At 38.7% G+C, this 22,220-nt stretch overlaps 2 pseudogenes across 2 annotated transcripts in view; both read right to left on the bottom strand.

Moving 5' to 3' along the window:
• The window catches only part of LOC308631401 (uncharacterized protein CXorf38-like), a 31,253-nt pseudogene extending 11,080 nt beyond the window's left edge, over nt 1-20,173 (bottom strand). The window contains exon 1 of the transcript in view: nt 20,124-20,173. The product of the transcript in view is annotated as an uncharacterized protein CXorf38-like (transcript). The remainder of the gene's footprint in view (nt 1-20,123) is intronic.
• An 810-nt stretch (nt 20,174-20,983) lies between these two features.
• LOC308631400 (sorting nexin-21-like) lies at nt 20,984-21,977 on the bottom strand (annotated as a pseudogene). Its single transcript has one exon. The product of its transcript is annotated as a sorting nexin-21-like (transcript).
• Between the last annotated feature and the right edge of the window lie 243 nt (nt 21,978-22,220).

The following is a 22,220-nucleotide window of genomic DNA, read 5'->3' as shown; positions in this document are numbered from 1 at the left end:
TGGCCATTTGTACTTCTTTCAAGAAGTATCTGTTCTGTTGATTTGCCCATTTCCTGAATGGTTTATTTGGTTGGTTGTGTGGGGGGCAGGGATTGAGACTGAGTTCTTTATATAATTTACATGTTAATACTATGTTGGAAGAGTAGCTGGCAAAGATTGTCTCCCATTCTATAGACTCTCTCTTCATTCCATTGTTTCCTTTGTTGCACATAAGCTTTTAAATTTTGTGTCATTCCATTTATCAATTTCTTGGTATTACTTTCTGAGTTTTAGGAGTCCTATTGAAGAAATCATTGCCTGCACCTAAATGTTGGAGTGCTATTTTTATGTTTTCTTCCAGCAGTTTGCAAAGTCTCTGGTCTAATGTTTAGGTCTTTTTCCATTTTGAGTTGACTTTTATATAGGGTGAGAGATAGGAATTAGCTTCATTCTTGAATATATGACTTCCTAGTTTACCTTTTTACTAAAGGGTCTGTCTTTTCTCAAGTGTATGTTTGGGGCACATTTTTCAAGAATCAGATAACTGTAGTTGTGTTTTATATTATATTCACATTGGTTTATGTGTCTGTTTTTATGCTATACCATAGCTCTGTAGTATAATTTGAAATTGGGTTTCCTGATGCCTCCAGCTTTAGCTATTCTAGTTTTTTCTTTCTTTCTTTCTTTCTTTGTACCAGGAACTGAATTCAGGGGCACTAGACCAGTATTTTGTATTTTATTTAGAGACAGGGTCTCACTGAGTTCTTTAGTGCCTCACTTTTGCTGAGGCTGTCTTTGAACTCGTGATCCTCCTACCTCAACCTCCAGAGCCACTGGGATTACAAGCATGCACCACTGTGCCTGGCTCCTATCTAGCTTCTTTGAGTTGTGACATGAAGAATTAGTATCCAGGGTTATTTACCACATATTGTTAGGCAGTACCCGTTCATGTGTTTTGATTTCTAGCATTGATTTTATCCACAGTATTGGTAGAAATAATAATCTGTAATCATCCCCACACTGTCAATCATCAGGAGCCAAGCTATAGAGTTCTGGAAGCTGAATGCACTGTCAGTCATGACATATTAAGCCTTTCTTCTTTGATTCTTTATAATCTGAAAATTAAATGAACACACAAATTGCCTTCTCTGTACCTGTTACTTGCAGATCATGGTCTGAAAACTTGAGTTGCTATGTGAACTTTGTCTTTTTTTTTTTGCCAGCTGCCGCACATCAGATGAATAGGATTACTTTGCTCCCCAGACCTGTCTCCTATAATCCAGCCACTCAAGTGGAGTCAGCCCATGCCTCCAGGCATGTATTGATTACTCTATGAATAAAATCCTACGTTCTAGCTGAGTGCTTACTTCCAGCTACCAATTGGAACATTACAAAGCTGGATTTGTGAATTCAGCTTTTCTTTTTCCTAGTCAGAGAATGTCGTTATTCTCCCAGAACTACAGTTATCCACATTAAAGTTAACCAATAACTTCCTTAATTAACTTGAAGGCACTTCTGGTAGCAAATATTGGGCTGAAGATTGGAAGATTTTTTTGGATATAGCTCCTTAAATTTGCCTTTGGAAATTTGCTTTTTCAAACATATACGTATACATATATATATATTTTTTGAAAATAAAATTGCATGTGTACTGAACGTGTAGATTTTTTCTTGATATTATTTCCTAAATAGTACAATATAACAACTATTTACATAGCATTTATATTGTACTAAGTATTATAAGCAATCTAGAAATTATTTAAAGCATACTGGATAATATGTTTAGGTTACATGCAAATACTTTACTATTTTCCATAAGAGACTTTAGTAGACTTGGGTTTCAGTATATCTCATATAAGTGTACTCATTCAATATTTTATTTTTTCAATCCCCAGTACCACAAAAAATATATTTTATTTTTCTTTTTGTGTCTGACTATTTCACTTACTATTTTCAAGATTCATACATGTAGTGATGTCAGAATTCTCTTCCTTTCTAAGGCTGAATAATATTACATTATATGGACCTACTTCCTACTTTGTAAATGGCATCTTCTTAAAGTGCCCTCATATGGCAAAACCAACCAGGAGTTCATTGTAATCTCTTTAATAAGGGCACTAATCTCATTCATGAGGGTAGCACCAATATGTCAATCTCACCTTGGGAAGGCCCCACCTCGTAACACAATCACATTCTAGGTCAAGACCTAGAATGCGCATTGGGGAAAAAAACACAAATATGCAGCCTATGATAATATTCATCTATTAACTTCAAAGGAGGAAAAAAAACCCATATCAACTCTTTTCTTCCAGTTTTTTGAAGAAAAAAACTGTACTTGGTAATTACAGCCCATCACATATTTATATATTTGGTTAGTGTGAATAATGCAGTATCTCCAGGCAGATGAATCTAAACTCAATTCTCTCAGCCAAGTTTTTTTAAATATCCCTTTTGCCAGATGTGGAGGCACGTGCCTGTAATCCCAGCAGCTCAGGAGGTTGAGGCAGGAGGATCCTGAGTTCTAAGCCAGCCTCAGCAACTGCAGGCCACTGAGCACTCAGTGAGACCGTCTCTAAATAAAATTCAAAATAGGGCTGTGAATGTGGCTCAGTGGTCGAGTGCCCCTTGAAAGGCTAAGGCTCATCATCGGAGATTAAAATGTGTGTGTGGACACACACAGATAGCAGTGACAAAGATGAAGCGCTTTATTGCAAACTGCTGCTAGTTTATATAGAAAGTGAAAGTCAGTTATCTTAGACCAGGAAGCTCCTGGGACCATAGTAAAGGTCAGGTCATCACCTACGGTGCACGCACGTCCGCCCTGCATAAGATTCATGGAGATCACCAACTGTTCACGAGTGAGGAAGATGGGAAGACCCATTAGTGAATTTTCAAAACAACTTGTTATCCGCCCACTGGCAATTTGCCCGTCGCCATATTGCATTAGGGGCTTCTCATCTGAAAGGCCCGAGGAGTTCTCAGGGAAACTCCCAACACCCCTGAATTCAATCCCTGGTAGCCCCCTCACCAAATTTTATTTATATATATAAAATTACCTGTCTCAGTGTAAATATATACTGCCTTCACACTATATTTTCTGAACTCATTTTAGAAGGTCAACAAGAATTTAAATATATATATTTTGCAGAAAAATTTCTTAGCTTTTTGTCAACTGGCATTCTGTTTTCATACTAATTGCTCCATTTAGTAAATGAGATCTTCAATCCAAACTTATTGATGTTATTCTTTTTTAAACTTTCTGTATTGAAAGATGTGCAGTTTACATTCTTCATTTACAAAATTATGTTTAGAAACTTTGCCTCCTCATGACTCATTATTCTTTATACATCAAGATTAGATTTTTAATTTCATTTTTAATAAAAAAATACTTTCAAGTATAAACTCAGCTCTGTTCCCTTCTCTCTACTACCAAAGGAGTGAAAAAAAATCAGACTCACCTTTTATGTCTTTCATACACTAAAATCTTTCCCCTGGAACCCTCTATGGTTGTGTCAGTGACTGACAGTCTTCGTGCTGTGATTGAAGGAGGTTCTGTCTCCCTCCTTCCCTGGTGGACCTGCCTGAGCACTCTGGAAACGCCAGTGGCTCTCACAAGTGGACACCATCAAGGACCACACTGAGGACATGGCAGTGTTTGAGTGGAGTGAATTGTTGGCCTGCTGACTCTGAGATCCATTTTAATCCTAAGCATCTCTAATTCTATTCCTGAAGAACACCAGGAACATGTCTGAGAGTCTGTCTCCACATAGTCAGACAAAATGTTCCTGTAAGCACTTTTCAAAATATCCACGCAGTATTGTTTGTATACTTGAAGTTCTGAGAGGTCAAGCCTATTTGTCTGAGACAGCAGTGTTAGCTACAGAAGGTACACCTTGGCTGGGCAGGCTGGATTGAAAACAAAGTTTCAAAGATCTAGAATGTGCATTGGGGAAAAACATAAACATGCAGTCTATGATAATATTCTTCTTGAGTTGAGATGTATGTAATCAGATGCATCATCTGTTGGTTGTTAAAGCCCTAGCTTCCAAGAACTAATTATAGAAAACACAGCTTATCAGAGAGAACCCAAATAGATGCTGAGCTATGTAGTTTATATCACAAAGGTGATATTTATTCTCTCTGAAGTCTGTTGGTTCTCCAGGATTTGTTGCTTGAGGGCTTATGGGGAAAATTACTTTTAATAGAAATAATACTATATTTTATTCACAGTATTTTCATATTCAGAAGATTTTAATAGTAAATTGGCTCCCAGTGTGAAAGTTAAATTAGATACATTCTCAGATTTAAATAAGACATGTAGAAATAAGAATTTATAGGAAGAACATAGCTAATGAAGAAGGGAAATAAGTGGAGTTGTGTTTAATCTGTGGAGAATCTTGAGACACGGCTTCACAGCAGCTGGCCAACACGATCCTTCTTCCTCTCAGGGGCAGGTCCTCAAGCTTCCCAGTGCCCTGGGCTTGTCCAGCTGTGTGAAGAGGACTGAAGGCATTGGTCAAGAAATGTCACATGTTCAGTTTCATTTAGGCAATCTGTATCTACAGTTCTCCTAAATTAGTGACAGTTGGATCTGCGAATCAGCTGTTTCTCTTATTGGAGGCTCATGCCAATTTCAAGTTCTTTCCCCTATTTGGTGTATACTTGGCTGCATGAATGCAAATACACACACACCTACAATGCTTTGTTTATAGTTTTTTTTTTAATGTTGGACCTTTAACATAAATCATTAATTTATGTTTGCTTTAAGATTAGAAATAAAAGATTCAGATCCCAGAACATGCAGCACACACCAGAAAAGCATCTGATGAATGAATGAAGATCATTCTATCTCCTGTAGCATTTTTCTAATTACCAAATGCACCCTCCTAGCAAGCTTCTTGTCAGTGTTTTCTTCATCACTGCTGATTGCTAGGTGGTGAGCTTTCCTGATTCCCTGAAGCCCTAAGAAGGAGTAAAGATAGATGAAAAGTTAGTCAGAAATTACATGTTTCAGCTAAAATACTAGTACTCCTAGTGTTAACTCTGGTCTTAGCAAACTATGAAAATTATCTATTCCTGTTTTATCACTATTGTTATTATTTTAATTGCAAAATTTCCTCAGGTTAAGTGTGGTGTCCCTTCCTGCACTTCTCTGGATTACCACCAGGGGCTCTAGAGGCACCCGAGGAGGGCGGGCCCAGAGCAGACTGGAACGCGGGATCCGCCGGTGTCAGGGGCAAGGAGCGCTGGGTGGCTGGGTGAGTGAGTTCGGCTGTAGGTTGTACTTCCACTCCGGGTCCGAGAGGAGAGGAGAGGAGGGTGCGTGCCAGACCTCTGCACCCAGCGGAATGTGGGTGTGGGGTGGGAGCGCCCCTGAGACTGTGGACAAGGAGCCTATGGAGGGAGCCTTGCTCAGGATACTCGCTCTTTTGTCTAGGCAGACCTGCAGCACACAGTACAGGATATTTTAAAACTTATATTGAAAACTTAGAAATTGTGTTGTTATTGTTAATATTTACAAATGTAATCGCCGGCCCGTTTCTGAAAATGAGGCATTAAAAATATCTCTAAGCCCTATTGCTAAGATGAGATAGTTTTTTAACTTTATTTATTTTAATTATATATATATCAGCAGAATGCATTTTGGTTCACTGCATGCAATTGCAGTTTTACAATCGTTTTTCCTCTTGTCATATCTAACATGTATAAGTCATGCTTTTGACTTCTGTGAGCCCAAACTTAAGCTGCTGGTTTGCCAATTCTTTGAGAAAGTTAAAGTTCTAGTAAAACCTAAAATTAGCATAAGAATACTGAGAGATAAGGTGAGTGAACTTCATGAAGTAGTGAGAAGAGCATGCCACTGTGGTCACTTAATACCATCTTATTATAAATGCACTTCATAAGAACTATTTGAGAAAAAGAAACAACAGAACCAGCTCTCTCCTTTATAGCCTAGATGAATGCAGTTGGTGCTCTGCACAAAGGGACAGACCAGAAAACAGAGAATTCAGGTACTGCACTAGATCTATCTCCTGTAGCATTTTTTCTAATTACCAAATGCACCCTCCTAGCAAGCTTTTTAGGTGTAGATGGACACAACACAATACGTGGTGCTGAACCCGGGTCCCGCCTGTGCTAGGCGAGTGCTCTACCTCTGAGCCACAATCCCAGCCCTGCACTGTATCTTTCTGGCATATTCAGAGAAGTATCCACCCCTCCCCAGGAAATGGCTTTTGCTTAAAGGAAAAATAGTCTGCCATTCAGATTCATTAATTTTTATGGTATTTACTAGTGCATTATAATTATACATAACAGTGGTATTAACTGTGACATATTCATGCATATACATAACATAATTTGATCAACCTCATTCCCCAGTACCTGCCCTTTCCCTCCCGTTCTTCCTCCCCCTGGCTCCCTTCCTCTTCCCTACTGCTCTCCTTTCTATTTTTTTTTAAATCAGTGCATTATAATTATATGTAAAAATTGGTCTTGTATTTTCATATATGGACGTAGCATGATTTCGTTTAAAAGTTCATATGGTTGAGTTTTGTGATTAAAAGTTCTGCTTACAAATTTTGTAGGTTCAGTTCAGCCACATCAATTTCTCAGTTCTGGGTTAAGCTATGAGATGCTAGCTAAACTTATTCAGCAGACTTTAAGATATTTTAATCTGACAGTTATTAACAAAAATTTTAAAAGTTTCATTCAGATCAAAATCTGAATAAGGGCTTTCCTTGAGGCTTTTCTTCAGAAAGTCCCCTCTGTCTCTCTTCTTTTCCCGTGTGGACAGGAAGACAAACTAGTAAGCCTTTCAAGAAAGTGCTGGTAGGCATGTTAGGAAACTGACCTTGCTGCTGGTTATCCAGATTTACATTTGGGGGACAGGAGTCCAGCTCAAACATCATCAGGAAAGTTAATCTGAAGGAACAGTATTACAAACTTATCCTTTCCACTCATATTTATTCATGCCCCATAGATTGATAATTTAGTATTCACTCATTTAAGGCAGTAATCTGTGTGCAGTCCCTGCAAATGCTAACTGGTGATTCAGATACAATATTAACTTAGCATTAAGTGACCACCTCCAGGAATAAATTAAAATAGGGCATTTACATAAAACCTAATTCTCGGGTACTGAAAGAAAGCACTTGTCATTTTGCTAAGAAATTAAAAATTTGCTTGTAGAAAAGAATTTAAACTGCAGTTTATAAAGTAAGTCACTGGAGGTCACTATTACTTGGAGAAAATATGGCTTCAGAAACCTTTGCTGCCTTTTTCCTTAGTTTTAATTGCATGATGTTGATGTTGTTAGCAGTTTTACTCTTTGTTTTTCATTGCTATTGCATTCCCTGGAACACAAGGGGGTGCCCGCTCTGACCCTGAGCATTCTTGCTAAGGAATCACAGTGCAGGTGCTCTGTGGGGAGGGGCAGTACACCTGCCTGCAGTGAATGTGTTTCTAAGCTCAGCTCCCTGTGGCTCTCTGGCTGACTCTGTAAATATCAACACTAGCTTTCATGTATTGCCCTCTTTTTACTTAGGTATATTTAAATACTCAAACTAAATGTTAAAAAATAAATTTACATGCCATGACCATTTTAGATAATAAGGTCAATCCCCACAGAGAAGAGATGGCTATTGATGGTTCTTCAAATGTCAAGATTATATTTAAATGACTTGTGGCTTTAAAGGTCCACAGAGACTAGAAAAAGTACATTTGATAATTTCTCAGCGCTTCCTTTCTGATAGTCTGACTTGTGGAAGTAGAAATAATGGTGAATAAATGTTATTAATCTCATTAGATAAGCTAATTAGATAAGTTAATATTTGTTTCCTGTTTGGGAAGTAATTGTATATGTGTATATGTACAAGTAAGGCACTTTAAACTTGTACTTGAAATTGGTTATTAGTCATGTAGAAAGGTATTCTAGTTTCTGTCCCATTCTGTAAGATATTTTATTTATTTATTTATTTATTTATTTATTTATTTATTTATTTATTTATTTATTTTACTGTGCTGGGGATTGAACCCTAGGGCACTTTACCACTGATCCACATCCCCAGGCCTTTTTAATTTTTGAGACAGAGTCTTCCTAAGTTGTTTAGTGTCTGGCTGATTTGCAGAGGCTGGCTGCAAACTTGCAATCCTCCTACCTCAGCCTCCTGAGTGTGAGAAATTTCAAAGAAGAGTTTTCAGACAGGGTAGGATTTCAGGTTTCAGTAAGAAGCCATGGACCTCAGTGTTGCTCAACCCTTTTGATAGCCAACCTTCGTTTTCCTAAGAAGTGCTTTAAGAACTCAAATAATCCTTTCCTGTAAGCTTTATGACTAAGCTGAAATGTTCTTAAGCATCAACATGAAAGTAATGAGAATTGCATGTAAATTTTAAAAATGTATAAATAATCTTCCCCATAGAGCCAATACTGGTCCTAAGACAAGCTCTCATAGAACAGGACTTGCTTAAAGCATGTGTCCTCTTAGGGATTATGCATATTTTGACAAGATGGTTTAAAATATAGGCAATAAGTCAAAAGAATTATTCTGCTATTCTGCACAGGGTGAAAATTGTTTCTCACAGCCAGTAGCATGTGCTTGTGTGGTGTTTTGTTTTTTAGTTTAAGTTGAATGATCTACAACCTACAAAATATAACATAGAATCTGATATTTTTAAAAATGTGAACAATTATCTGGGGTGCCCTCTCAAATTCTCTGTTCTTAGTCAAAATGAAAGTGTTTTATGTGCAGCTGTTCTCTCAAAGGAACTCCAGAGGATATCTGAACACAGGATTCTGAGTTAGAGTTCTGTTTTCTTTATAAGAGTTATCATTTCCTTTACTTCCAAATGGGAGGCACAAGTGGAGGAAGGAGGTAGCTCTCTATTTCATCATTTTCCCTGTGAATCTACCATTTCTTTAATAATTTCAGGGAATTTTAGAGGAAGAAGAGGGTGAATTGCTCATCCGGTGCTCATAGATTGATTGTCACTCTAAAGAACAGTGTTCACCTTGGCTAATAGCAACTAAGCTCCTTGCTGATATTGTAACTGAGTCAGGCTCTTCTTGTTTCAGTAGCATGCTTGATGTTTGCCTGGAGAGTTCCATGTTCCAAGTTAAATCAACTTGGTGTAGGAAGGCTACTTGTGAGAGCTGGTACCCACATAACAAGTAAATGGGAAGCTGTTCTTGACACAAGCAAACATGTTGGGGAAATGACCTCAGATCAGGGATCAGTGTTTTGGTTGGCATTTGAGTTTGGAGTTTGGAAGAAGAATGTTTGGCAAACTATAAAGCTTACGAACAGTGATTTGATGTAAGTATTGTATATACCTGGCAGGTGTACACAGGCATTGTGTAATGATAAGTGTTAAATTGTTGCTTTCTACTGTGTTTCCTTTCTTGTTAATGAAAAAATTAGTTTTCAATAATAAAACAGCCAGTTTGCCATAGGAGGTAAAAATATTTTCCTTAGATTCCTGAAAATGAGTATTTTCAATGTACTAAAATAACTGAAGCATAAAACAGTAGTCATTTTTAAGTACTTTGAATTAGAAACGAAGTAATTATTATATTATTAGACCAGTTGTTTAAAAACCACATTCACATTTCCTCCAAAGCTATAAGCCACAACTTTTTTATTTTATTATTATTTGTTTTAAATACATGACAGCAGTGGAATGCATTACAATTCTTTTTTTTTTTTTTGAGAGAGAGAGTGAGAGAGAATTTTTTAATATTTATTTTTTACTTTTCAGCAGATACAACATCTTTATTTGTACGTGGTGATGAGGATCGAACCCAAGGCCGCGCGCATGCCAGGCGAGCATGATACCGATTGAGCCACATCCCCAGCCCTACAATTCTTATTACACAGATAGAGCACAATTTTTCGTATCTCTGTATATAAAGTATGTTCACTCCAATTTATGCCTTTATACATGTACTTTGTTTTTTTGCATTACAATTTTTAATACACATATATACCAATTTTTCATATCACTGTTTGTATATAAAGTATGTTGACACACAATTCAAGTCTTCATACATATACTTTGGATAATGATGTCCATCACATTCCACCATCCTTGCTAATCCCCTGCCCCCTCCCTTTCCCTCCCACCCCTCTTCCCTATCTAGAATTAATCTAATCCTCCCATGCTCTCCCTACCTACCCCACCATGAGTCAACCTCCTTATATCAGAGAAAACATTCAGCATTTGTTTTTTGGGGATTGGCTAACTTCACTTAGCATTATTTTCTCCAACGCCATCCATTTACCTGCAAATGCCATGATTTTGTTCTTTCTTATTGCTGAGTAAAGTTCCATTGTGTATATATGCCACATTTTTTAATCCATTCATCCACTGAAGGATATTAGGTTGGCTCCACAGTTTAGCTATTGTGAATTGTGCTGCTGTAAACATTGGTGTGAAAGCCACAACTTTTAAAGAAGTATAATATATATCTTATCTGAGCTATGACTTTTAAAAAATTTTTATTTGGTCATACTTCAGAATGAAGTACACAGAAGGACTATTAGTTATATTTAACTCTTGAAGAGAAACCTGGAAAAAGTTTGGGATTTGACTAACAAATATAATATTTTTTTATTTCTTTTGGGAGAATACTATGAATGTCAGATATTTAAATTTATGAAACTTTTTTTTTTTTTTTAGGATGTGGCTTTCAGAAACTGTGTGGTTTGTGGTTCCATCACCTGACTTATTGTTTATCTTCTCTGAAGAAGGAATTTGTAATATCTTGATTCCTGGGGCTGGTGGACCTTGTTTGGGATCTTCTGTCATGATTTCATAGCCCTGTGTGGTCCCTGGAACTCTGGCTGAGGTTGAAGGTCCCCACATGCTCCTTTGTAACTCTCATTTCTTGGGGTGTTCAAGACCTAAGAGAGAATTTCTCTAACATGTAAGCAAGCAGTAGATCCACTGGTTGGAGTCGTGCAGGGCGACCTGCTTCCTGATGTTGTTAAATTAGGTGCTGCCTGCAGGACTCAAGACTTTTAAGGAACTCATTTATTTTGTTAGCATCAATAAATCCTTGGGTGGCCTAAGAGCTTGGTAAAGTTAAACTGAATACAGCATTTCTAGGAGTGGTGAACTAATGGGCAAAGTAGTAAAACCATCACTGATGTCAACAGGAGAATTCAAGATAAGAAAGAATTCAAGATAAAAGGGGAGATTTGTAGCTTCTAGTTTATTGGTTGGTCTAGGCAGAAAACAAAACAAAACAAAACAAAAACTGAGAACTTCTGGGACCACTTATTTTGACAGTTGGTACAATGATATGCAAACTAAGTTTAACTGTGGCTCTTCCAGGAACTCGCAAGCCCAGTGTGCCACCCCACAGTCAGTAAATGGCTCTCAGGCTGGGTTCTGAGTTCAGGTCCAGTTGCCAGTGGGATCCTTCTTGGGGATTCTGCTGTGCATCTGTGCACCTGTGCACCTCTGTGTCTGTCTGTGTGTCCTGAAGAGGTGATGGGTAGAGAGCTCTGTGGAGAAAATTGCTGTAGTCCACAGGGACAAGAAAGACAAAGGTGATTGGAGCAGAATCCACTTATATGGAATGTAGTTGTTTCTTACTTGCTACCATGCAAAAGGGACATTCTCTATTCTGGGTTTCTGAGTCTATGAGCAATAAAGATCCACCATCTGCCCCCAACCAGTTGAAATGTGGCCTTCACTTGCCTGAGGTGCCTTCTCTGTATCCTGGCACATTAGTGTACAAGTGTCCAACACAGTGCTCCTCCTGATTCTGGTGAACACAGCACTACCCCAGGGAATGCCTGGTGGGCTACAGGTTATAGAACAAGAGATAAAGCAATTATAAGAATGCAATTAGCAAAAACAAATCAATAATTAGATTCAGTTCAAAGAAAATATTTTAAATCAAATATCTTGTGGAAGAAAATATTTTGATAGCTATTGACTATTGTTGTCTCAGAGTTGGCTGGCTTAAGAAAAATAGTATGTATCTGTAGACCTTCCTTCAGATGTTTGGAGAGTATCAGAGTTGAGCATTTGTTGTATGGCTTTATATTTGCTAAACTCTCTATGTTCTAAAACTTGAGTATAAGAAAATTGCTGCACTTAATGTAGTACTAAATTAAAATAAAAACAAATAGCGGTGTAATGTCATAAATCTAGGGAGGTACTCTGTGTCTGGGATTTTACGCATCTTTGCAGTGTTGTTTTGGTTCATGGATATTCTGATAAGAACAGCTTGTGAACTTTGACAGTTCAGAACATGTTTTTATGCTGTAAGATGTACAGTGATGACTAAGAAGCCCAAAATTTGGGGATAGAAGGTGACACATTGACTAGAGTTTAAGGTTTATTTAAGAAAGTTTAAGAGAACAAGCCACGAATTACTATTTCCTTTCTTAAAATATAAGGGAAAATATGGGAAATAAAATGTCAGCTATAGAAGACAATACAGTCAACAGATTTCAGAGTCAAACACCATCTGGATAAAGTGAAATGATCTTTATTGAACTGTAGTATAAGGCTTGATTTTTCTGTATCATAAGGATAAACTTCTGATCACAGTAATTTATTATTCTTTGTCATGGTGAATTGCAGATTTGTAAATCTGAAAACCCAATCTTTGAGAGATTGATGTCACTATTGATAATTGATTTCATTGATTTTTCTTCTAAGTTCCTGGATTTTTCTTCTAAGTTCCTGGATTTTTCTTGTGACCATCACCATAAGTGAAGCAGGAAAAAGTGGGAAAGCACAGCTGTCAGATAGCATGCATCTCAACATGAAAAACACATACACATGCACAAACACACACACACCACTAACCAGAATCCTATTCTCTAGGAAAGAATTAAACAGGCTCCCCCTGCCTCAGAGATACTATAGGGAGCATTCATGGGCATCCTCCTCCACCATGTTCTCAGATGGAGGAGGACTGGATGTGACACCATGGATTATCTGGCTTGAACTGCATGGATATGACTAGCCAAAGGGGTGCCCTTCCTCCCACTGCTTCCCCTAAGATCTGCTCCTTTTGAGGTTTTCCTCTGTGATCCCATTTACAAGTTTCAGTAATCTGGAGTTGTAAGATGGTGACTACTTCATCTTAATCTTTTCAAGACTAAATGGGTATATAGAGAGTAGCAAGAAATATAGATGTTAAGAGTAGGGATACGGCTAGTGTCTTAGTCCTTCTGTTACTGTGACAGAATACCCAATACTAGGTAAGTGATAAAGAATGAAGTCTATTAACTCACAGTTCTGGGCCTAAAATTCCAAGATTGGGTGGCCACATCTGGCGAGGGCCTTATGCTGTATCATAACATAGCAGAAAAGTAGAAGGGCAAGTGTATTCCTGGAGAAGAGACCAAATATGAGGTCAGCTTTGCTTCTTAATAATATCCTCTGGAGAAAACCCACTTATGAGGGGAAGATGGTCCCCAATCTTAACAACTTAACAACTTAAGCTTTTTCAAGGCCCTGCTCCCAACACAGTGGCAATCAGCTTTCAACATGGATTTTCCAGAGGTTGACTCACTTGAAGTGCAGCACCAAGTACCTTTCAGTTACAAACTGTATTCTAATCACAGTAGCAAGCATTTTCCCAGCTATAAGAGATAGGAAACCCGACCAGATGGACTTAAGCAAAAAGAAATCTTTGACTCAAATTATTTTTACAAATCACACCACTTTATTTCAAAGTTGGGTCCAAGTGATGAAATTTTGCCATCAGGGTCAACCTCTTTTCAGCTCTGTCTTTACTACTTTGATTGGACCTCAGGCAAAATACTGTTTGGCATCTCCAAGATCAAGGTCAAACTGCCCAACCACACTGAGAAAATGCTTTATTTTAGACTTTGGCCCTTATTGCCATTTGAAACACAAAGGACTAATTTGTTTATTCCCTCATATCAAGTCCCAAGAAATCAGACTTAATGTTTGTTTTGTTTGTCCCCAAAGAATATCTGGGAGATAGTGAGTTTTCAATATGTATTTGCAAAGTAAATTCCCCAAATACCATTTTCATTTTTTCACTCATGTTGCAAGACTGGTCTTACCTAATAATCTGGACAGACCTAACAATCTTTTTTCTCATATGTGAGATGTTCAGTATTTTTTTTAGTTGTAGATAGACACTATATCTTTATTTTATTTATTTGGTTTTTTTATGTTGTGCTGAATATTGAACACAGTGCTTCACACATGCTTCTACCACTAAGCCATAACCCCAGCCAGGCCTAACAATCTTGACAGGAGGTTATGTCCTTCCAACTGACTAGTGATAGAACCAGGAACTGATTGTGACCTGATCCTTGACCAGATGCTTCATCTATATCACCCTGACAATAAATCACAGTGCACCAACTCATTAGATAATTTAATATGTTATGAAAAGCATTTAGTTTTCAGATTATCTGCTTCATGTGAAAGATGTTTGGTTATGTGTCTGCTTCTCAGATTCTAAACTTTCTGAAACAGAACCACATGTCTTTGTCTCAGTGGTGGCCCACTAATGGTACTCAGTAAGTAATTACCCAATACCTGAAGAAACTAATATAGTCGTGCACCCCATAATAACATTCCCATCAATGAAAGCTGCATATATGAAAGTAGTCCCATAGATTATGATGGAACTAAAAAGTTCTATGGTCTTGCATTTTTATCATGCCTTTTTTATGTTGAAATATACAGATACAATTGTGCTTCAACTGCCTACAGTATTCAGTACAGTAACATGCTGTACAGCTTTGTGTCCAAGGCTCAGTGGCCTATACCATATAGCCTATGAGTATGGTAGCCTATTATACCATCTAAGTTTGTGTAAATACACTTTTAATGTTGTTGACACAATGATAAAAAATCACCTAAGGATTCACCTCCTATAATGTGGCCCATCATAAAGCAACATATGACTATATATTTAAATATGCTATTTGAAAATGTGTGGGAAATGCAGAATTCCCATGTGAATTTCATAAATATTTTGTAGTTGAAATATTTTGTAGTTGAGCTTTCAACTGTTGACCTATTGGTCAGATGGCTAATTTTGAGTGATTCATTTCCTTTTTAGTAGTGAAATGCATGGCCTAATTTCTAGTCCAAAGCATTCCTAAGAATCATGGCACATGTTACTAATGGTGAAGGAGCACCTGAAGTGGAGCTGAGAAAGAACAGTGTCAAGAAAACCTCCCCAGGGCTGGGGATGTGGCTCAAGCGGTAGTGCGCCTGCCTGGCATGCGTGTGGCCCGGGTTTGATCCTCAGCACCACATACAAACAACGATGTTGTGTCCACCGAAAACTAAAAAAAAATAAATATTAAAAATTCTCTCTCTCTCTCTCTCTCTCTCTCTCTCTCTCTCTCTCTCTCTCTCTAAGAAATGCTTTTAAAAAAAAGAAAGAAAACCACCCCAACACCAAAGAGCAGAAAGAGAAGGACTTAGGATAGTATTAGGCAAAAATATTGTAACCAGGGACCTGAGACTCCAAATTGGATCTAAGCCAGGCTAGATTCTACTCAGTGTGGTAAGGGTGTCTGGGAGCAGTGTGTAACCATAGTTATCCAGAAGCTTGGTTTGCAGTATCTAGTTGGTACTCAAAGCAGCATCTAATACAAGATGTACAAAGCCTGAAAAAAACCAAGGTGGGACTGGGGACCAGAAAGGAAAATGCAGGGCAGGGGATGTGCAGGTGGATGAGGGTTATTACATTTCAGCATGGTCATTGTATCCATTTCACTCCTTGATACCCAGGAGGCTATATTTACTTGGGCTATGATTGCCTCTGGGATTGGAAATAACAGACTTTCCATTAACCAGTCAGAGCAAAAGGAAGTTCCCATTATGCTTGTAGACTCCACACTGCTGTTCTGTGCTGAGGGATTATGAGTCTGTTCCTGGCTGGTCATTTTCAACAAAACCATTACTCCAACACCATAACATGCTGATGATATTGCTTAGAAAGTATTTCTATTTTGAAATGAAGATGCTTTCTAATTTAATTTTCAGAATTCCATAGATGGGGTATAATGGAGGCTATAGAGATGATTCCAGCAGCAATTTCATGATGTGCTAACATGATGAATCACACTTTCTGATAGGAGTAGTGTGGATGTAAGCAGATGCCTGGTTCCACAGGTTCACACCATCTGTGTAATCTCAGGTAACTTATTTTTCCTCTCTGTGTCTGTTTCCTCATCTCTGAAACTATAGGTAATACAAGTAACCTACCTAATAGAATTAGTATAAAGGAGATATATATAAATAATCTCGTGCCTGGAACCTAGAAGTAAGTTCTCAATGAATTTTAGCTAATTTAGCTCCTATTGACTTAAAGAATAAAATCAGAAACATAGTCTTGGTCCACGACCTTGTGTAGAATAATAAACAATATCTTAGGGCAAAGTATTGGCACTAGGTATTTACATTATCAGAAATATTTTCACTAGTAATGTGCTATTATGACAATATTACAAAATAGGGATGTTAAAAAGAAGTCTGAACAAAGTCAGAAAGTCTTACTATAGCATATTGCTCTATTTTGATTTTCTAGAATATCATATCTCTGTAAATAATAAAATCCCTCAGATTTTAGCTGTTTGAATCAACTTGTCATAAGCAGCTTAAATCTTCTTTCAGCTTCACATATTTTCTATGAGCTGAAAGGAACTCTCCAGGACATTGTCCAGGAGTCTGTGTCAGGATAATAAACCCTGGGTACATGTGCTGCTTGTTATCTGAATTTTTTTTTCAAGTCTTGTACAATATATGATGTCTGGCCACCAACATGGATCCTGCAACATTCCTGATAGGCTAGTGAGTGTAAGCCTCTAGGTGAATGTATCTCTGTTACAGGGATGCCATCTTCACTTGAATGTGCATGGAGACATTGATGTGGGTCCCTAGAGAGAACAACACTGACTGATGCTGAAGGATGAGGTAGAGTTCTATCTCCTGAATTTGCTCTGGTTTTCTTCAGTCATCTTGTCACAGGCTTGTTCAGTCTCTCCATATCTCTGGTACTTACACTGTTGTCTTCATTGTTTCCCTGTCTCTAACTCATCTCTTAATCCGTTTGCCATCCTGTTGCTACAGTAATCTTGCTAAAGGTTACTTACCTGATGACCTTACTTTCCTGGGCAGGACTCATATGTTCATTCACATCACATGAAACACCCTCACATTCCCTGAAAGGCCCCTTCTCTTTACCACTGCTCCCAGCCTGGCCTCAACCACAACCACCCAGCCACACTGGCATCCCTTCACAAGACTGTACCCACCCCACCCCCAGTGGACTCTTGGAACATCTTGCCTTCCTATGGTTTGGTGTGTGTTCCTTCTGTGGGATCTCTATTCCCTCCTCTATGGTTCTGAGTTGCTGTTCCACCTTGGTAGGTTTTCCAGTATGTCTTCTTACAGCTCAGGCACCTCTGACAAGCCCAGTTTCTGCCACCATCCATATTCATAGTTATGTCTCCCCAGCACCTGGGGCCATGCCTTACATACAGTGTAAACTCCTTCATAATTCCTGAGCACTTGCACACACAGATGCATACAGATATGGATGAAAATTCAGACAGTCTTTCCCTTTCTACTTACTCTGTGGTACAATTAATTGACCTGTGGGATTACAATTTGGTAAATTAAGTTTCCATTAAAAACATTAACAAATTAAGTGACTCTCAATATTACCATTGCAATTTATTTTTATTTTTTTCATGAGTTTGGACAAAAACTGAAAAAGTTGGGGCTGGGATTGAGGCTTAGTGGTGGAGTGCTTGCATAGCACATGTGAGGCACTGGGTTTGATTCTCAGCACCACATAAAAGTAAATAAATAAAATAAAGGTATGGTGTCCATCTGCAACTAAATTTAAAAAAAACTGAAAAAGTGACAAATTATTTGGATGTTTATCAAATATTTACTCCCAGGCACTTGCCATTTCATTTTTAGCAGTGCCTTTGAAATAGCAAAGAATACATTTTGTTGGAGTAAACTGGTTCTTCCAAATCTCTCTCAATAAATTTATCCTTTGGGCTTATTTTGGCAAGGCAAATAGATAGTTGAGATGCTTACATAGGAGGAGCAAAGAAGAAAAATAAGTGTATTATCATCTACTATTGAGCAACAATATTAGTATATCCAATTAATAATATAATGGTATAAAATTAATAACAAAAATATTAGGTCTTTGTCTTCTTAAACAAAAGTGAAAATAATTAGGTTTATCCAAATAATAATTCCCACCTGCATATTGACTTATTAGAATATAGCAAATGTTCTGTAATTTTTTAAAACGTGTTGACTGAGTAAATTAACACGTAGAATATGCAGAAGGCAGAAAATATAATGGTGACAGGAAGAAAAAACTACAGCTCCAAAAATACAACTAAGAAAATGAGTACAAAAGATAGGCGTGGTCCAATTCTCCGACCTCAGCCTCCTGAGCTCCTTGGATTACAAGCATGTGTACACCTGTCTAAAGGAAGTGATTGTTTCATGGAAATTTTTCAGGCAGACACTCAAGTTTTCTTACTATTTAAATAATTTCAGGTAAACATTTCATTAAATAGGTGAGCTATAATGAGATTCTGATGTCTTCAGGGGTACTACATAGCAGGAGCAGAAGCATTCTAGGGAAAATCAGAAACAGAGAATCTTGTGGCCGATTGGTGAAATACCCTGAATCCTCCCACTCTGCCTGTTGGCTAGATGGTAGAAGAGTCAGAAAACTAAGGTTGTTTTGACAACAACCCAGTGTATTAAACTAGAAATAATTTCCCATAAATTAGTTACATTAAAAATTTCAGTATCATATGAATCCAAATTCTGAAAATAAAGTAAAATTCTTCCTTTTTTCTTTATGTAATTTTTATGCATTTCTTGAATACATCAAAGAAATTACTGTCCCATTTTGGTTGAAAAAGAAATGATATTTTATGACGGATTCATTTATAAATATTCTTGCTAGGAATGGATTGATTGCACTTGCTCTGAGCAGCTGACATAAAACCATATCATAGCCCCAAATCCAGTTTTTCCTTCCATGAAGAGACTGTGACCACAAGACACAGCCCTGAGGAAAATCATATGCTTCATTAGAAACAAGAGCCTTCCCAGATGGAGCTCCTCAGACAGGAGTCTGTTCTCCAGGAACATGCCCATATTTAGCAGGGAACTGTTCCTGGTTTTCTCAAAGTGGAAGGAAGGAGGCAGGGAGACAGGGAGGAAGCAACAGACAGAAGTACATCTATATCACAAAACAATGCAAGAAAATTTATATGGGCAGTTTTAGAACATTCTAGTTGATTATTTGAAACACCAAATACCTATATCTTGGCAATGGCATTTTTTTCCCTATTTTATTATAAAGTAGGGAGTCTCTAGCTTAATAGGGAGTCTAGCTTTGGAATGTTTTTTATATTGCTTTGATTCTCCTCAATCAAAATGCTCAAATTACCAAACATTCATTCTAAGATAATAAAAATGAAAATAAATTCTCATGCAACCTTTGCCTTGTCCTGAAAATTCAAGTTGTTATAAATTTATGAACCAGATATGATAGTACAGTTGTTAAATTCTTGTATTTAAAGTGATATGGTCATTTAGAAAAATGTCCCTCCACATAAATGACCACCTGAACTCTTTTAGGTCTTTTTGACATTTTAAAAACTTTGTGAGGCAATTTTCCAGTATTTCTACAATAATATAAGAGAGAAGAAATTAAATAATTTTCCCTCTATTTTCACTGGAGAAAACTGAGGTATTGCAGGGTAAAATTTTTGTTTAAAGTTTATTCAAAATAGATTATTTATTCACACAATAAATATGTTGCTCTATGAGGTAGCATTTGGAAGCAACATTTATAGAATAAAACTATGATTTTAAAAATTAATATTTGTTATGGTTTAGATCTGAAGTGACTCCCAAAAGTGCATGTGTGAGGCAATGCAAGGATGTTTACAGGTGAAATGATTACAGTATGAGGATTGTAATCTAATAAATGGATTAACCCACTGATGGGATTAATTGGGTGGTGACTGCAGGCAGCAGTTAGGGTGTGGCTGAAGGAAGTAAGTTACTGGGGCCATGACTTTGGGGTTTATGTTTTATCCCTGGGAAAGGAAATATGCTTTCTCTCCCTCTCCTACCTGCTGTCAAGTCTTGAGCTGCTTTCCTCTGCTATGCCTTCCACCACCATGATGCTCTGCCTCACCTTGGGCCCAGAGTTATGGAATTGGCTAATCATGGACTGAACCTCTAAAACTATGAGCCAAAATAAATGTTTACTTCTCTAAGTAGTTGTTGTCAGGTACTTTGGTCACAGTGACAAAAAAAAACAAAAAACTAAAATAATATTATTTTTAATTGACAAATAATAACTGTATACATTTATAGGGTACAATATTTATAATGTGGAATGATTAAATCAACATGATTACAATCATAATTAACAGTTAATTTAGCATTTACTAGATACACACACACATATATATGTATATACATACACACACACACACACACACACACAAATATACATATGCACTTTTGAAATGTGTTTGGGCTTCTATTGTACCATAATTAACAGAATTCTTTTTTTTTCCCCTGGAGTGGCTGGTTTTTAATTTCCTTGGGCCAGAACTACAGCCCTTCCTCTGGCTCTCAAGTGCAAGACTTCAGTCAGGCTGACTTGATGGCTTAGAGGCCCATGGAAAAGAACACATTAATCCTGACCTGGGCAATGGCCCCTGGCTGTGAATAAGCTAGAGGGACTGTGTCAGACTTCCTCCTTGTACCATTCCCTGGGTACCAATCCCCAGCCAAAGCTTGTCCTCAGCCCAAGTCAAAACAAAATTTCTTCTGTCCACTGCAAATTCTCTGTGGAACTTCTGGGGGTTCTCAGTGACCCTGCGGCCTTCTAGCTGCTTTCCATGTCCTCCTCTTCAGTCCCCTGCTCCCCAAATTCTGGGGCAGCCCTTCTCCCCACAGTGGCTTTAAGGCTAGGTGAGGGTTATCCCAGCACCTCCTTGATGAGCAGCAATTCTTTGAGACTGGGGGATGGCATAGGGGCCTGGAGCAGGGACTCTGAGTGGCATTTGTCCAGACCTAGGCACCAGGGGAGTTGGACATGGGCCTCTAGGAAGGGTGCCAGGAAAGAATGGGGGCTCTTTTCTCCCAACACCTGCAGGGCCTTCTCACAGCAGGCCCAGGCCTCCACAGGGTCCTCCAGCTCCTGGTGGCACACAGCCAGCCCAGCTAGGGTCAGCAGAGAACGGTCTGGGCCCCAGGAGGGCATCCAGCTGGGTCTGCAGCTGTCAGGCATTGGCCCAGAGTGCCAGGGCCTCACGATAGAAGCCAGTATAGGTGAGGCTCTGTGCCTGCTGCAGCTTTGGCAGCACGAAGAAGTCCTGCAGGTCTGGGGTATGGCATAGTTCAGGCACGGCTTGTAGGTGGCCCAAAAAACTATCCAAAGGCTCTGCTAAGGCGGGCAATCGTCTCTACGGTAAAATTCTGGCGCGGGCGCTCACGGGGGAAGGAGACGGCATCCATTGGCCCCAGAACTTCAGCTGCAGGTTTCGGTGCAGCTGCTTAAAGTCTGAGTAGCTGCAAGAGATCTGGGCTGGCTGGCGATCTGGTGGCCCTGGATACATGATGGCGAGGGTATAGAGTAAGAGGGAGGGTCCTTGACAACACTGGTGCTGGTCACCTCAAAGAGCAGCTGCCGGGATACCAGAGTGTATTGGGATTTCTTCCAGAAATCCTATAGCTCCGGGGCTAGGAATTGACTGCCTCGCTGCCCATCAGGTGGGGGAGTCTGTTCTGTCTTCTCGCGATGTCTGTCCCTGGGAGTCCAGGCGGGCCTCCTTGTGGTGCTCAGCGCTGGTGAAGCTGAGGGTGTGGCTGAGACAGGAGGACAGTTCCTCGGCAGCGGCATCCTTCAGCTAGGAGGTCTCTGGGAACTGCTCAGCCTCTGGGCCCCTCGCCGAGCCAGGAGGCCATGGCATCCTGGGGGGAGTGGACTACACTAGGTCCAGGGCTGGGGCAGGAGGAGGACCCCTGCCAACAGAAGTTTTGACAGTTACAAAATTTTGGTTATTCATGTGAACAAGTTTGTGAACAAAAACTTTTTTCAATTTCATGCTTGATTGCCTTTTAACATTTTGAATATGGAATTTGAGAGTTTTATGGAATCCAGTAACTTTTGCGTTTAGACTAACAGATTCTACCCTTTGAAATTGCTATATCAA

The sequence above is a fragment of the Spermophilus citellus genome, assembly GCF_964194105.1.
Source record: "Spermophilus citellus genome assembly, chromosome: 12".
Classification (NCBI taxonomy): Eukaryota; Metazoa; Chordata; class Mammalia; order Rodentia; family Sciuridae; genus Spermophilus; species Spermophilus citellus.
Note: the sequence above shows the minus strand (reverse complement) of the source record. Positions and strands in the feature narration are given on the sequence as shown.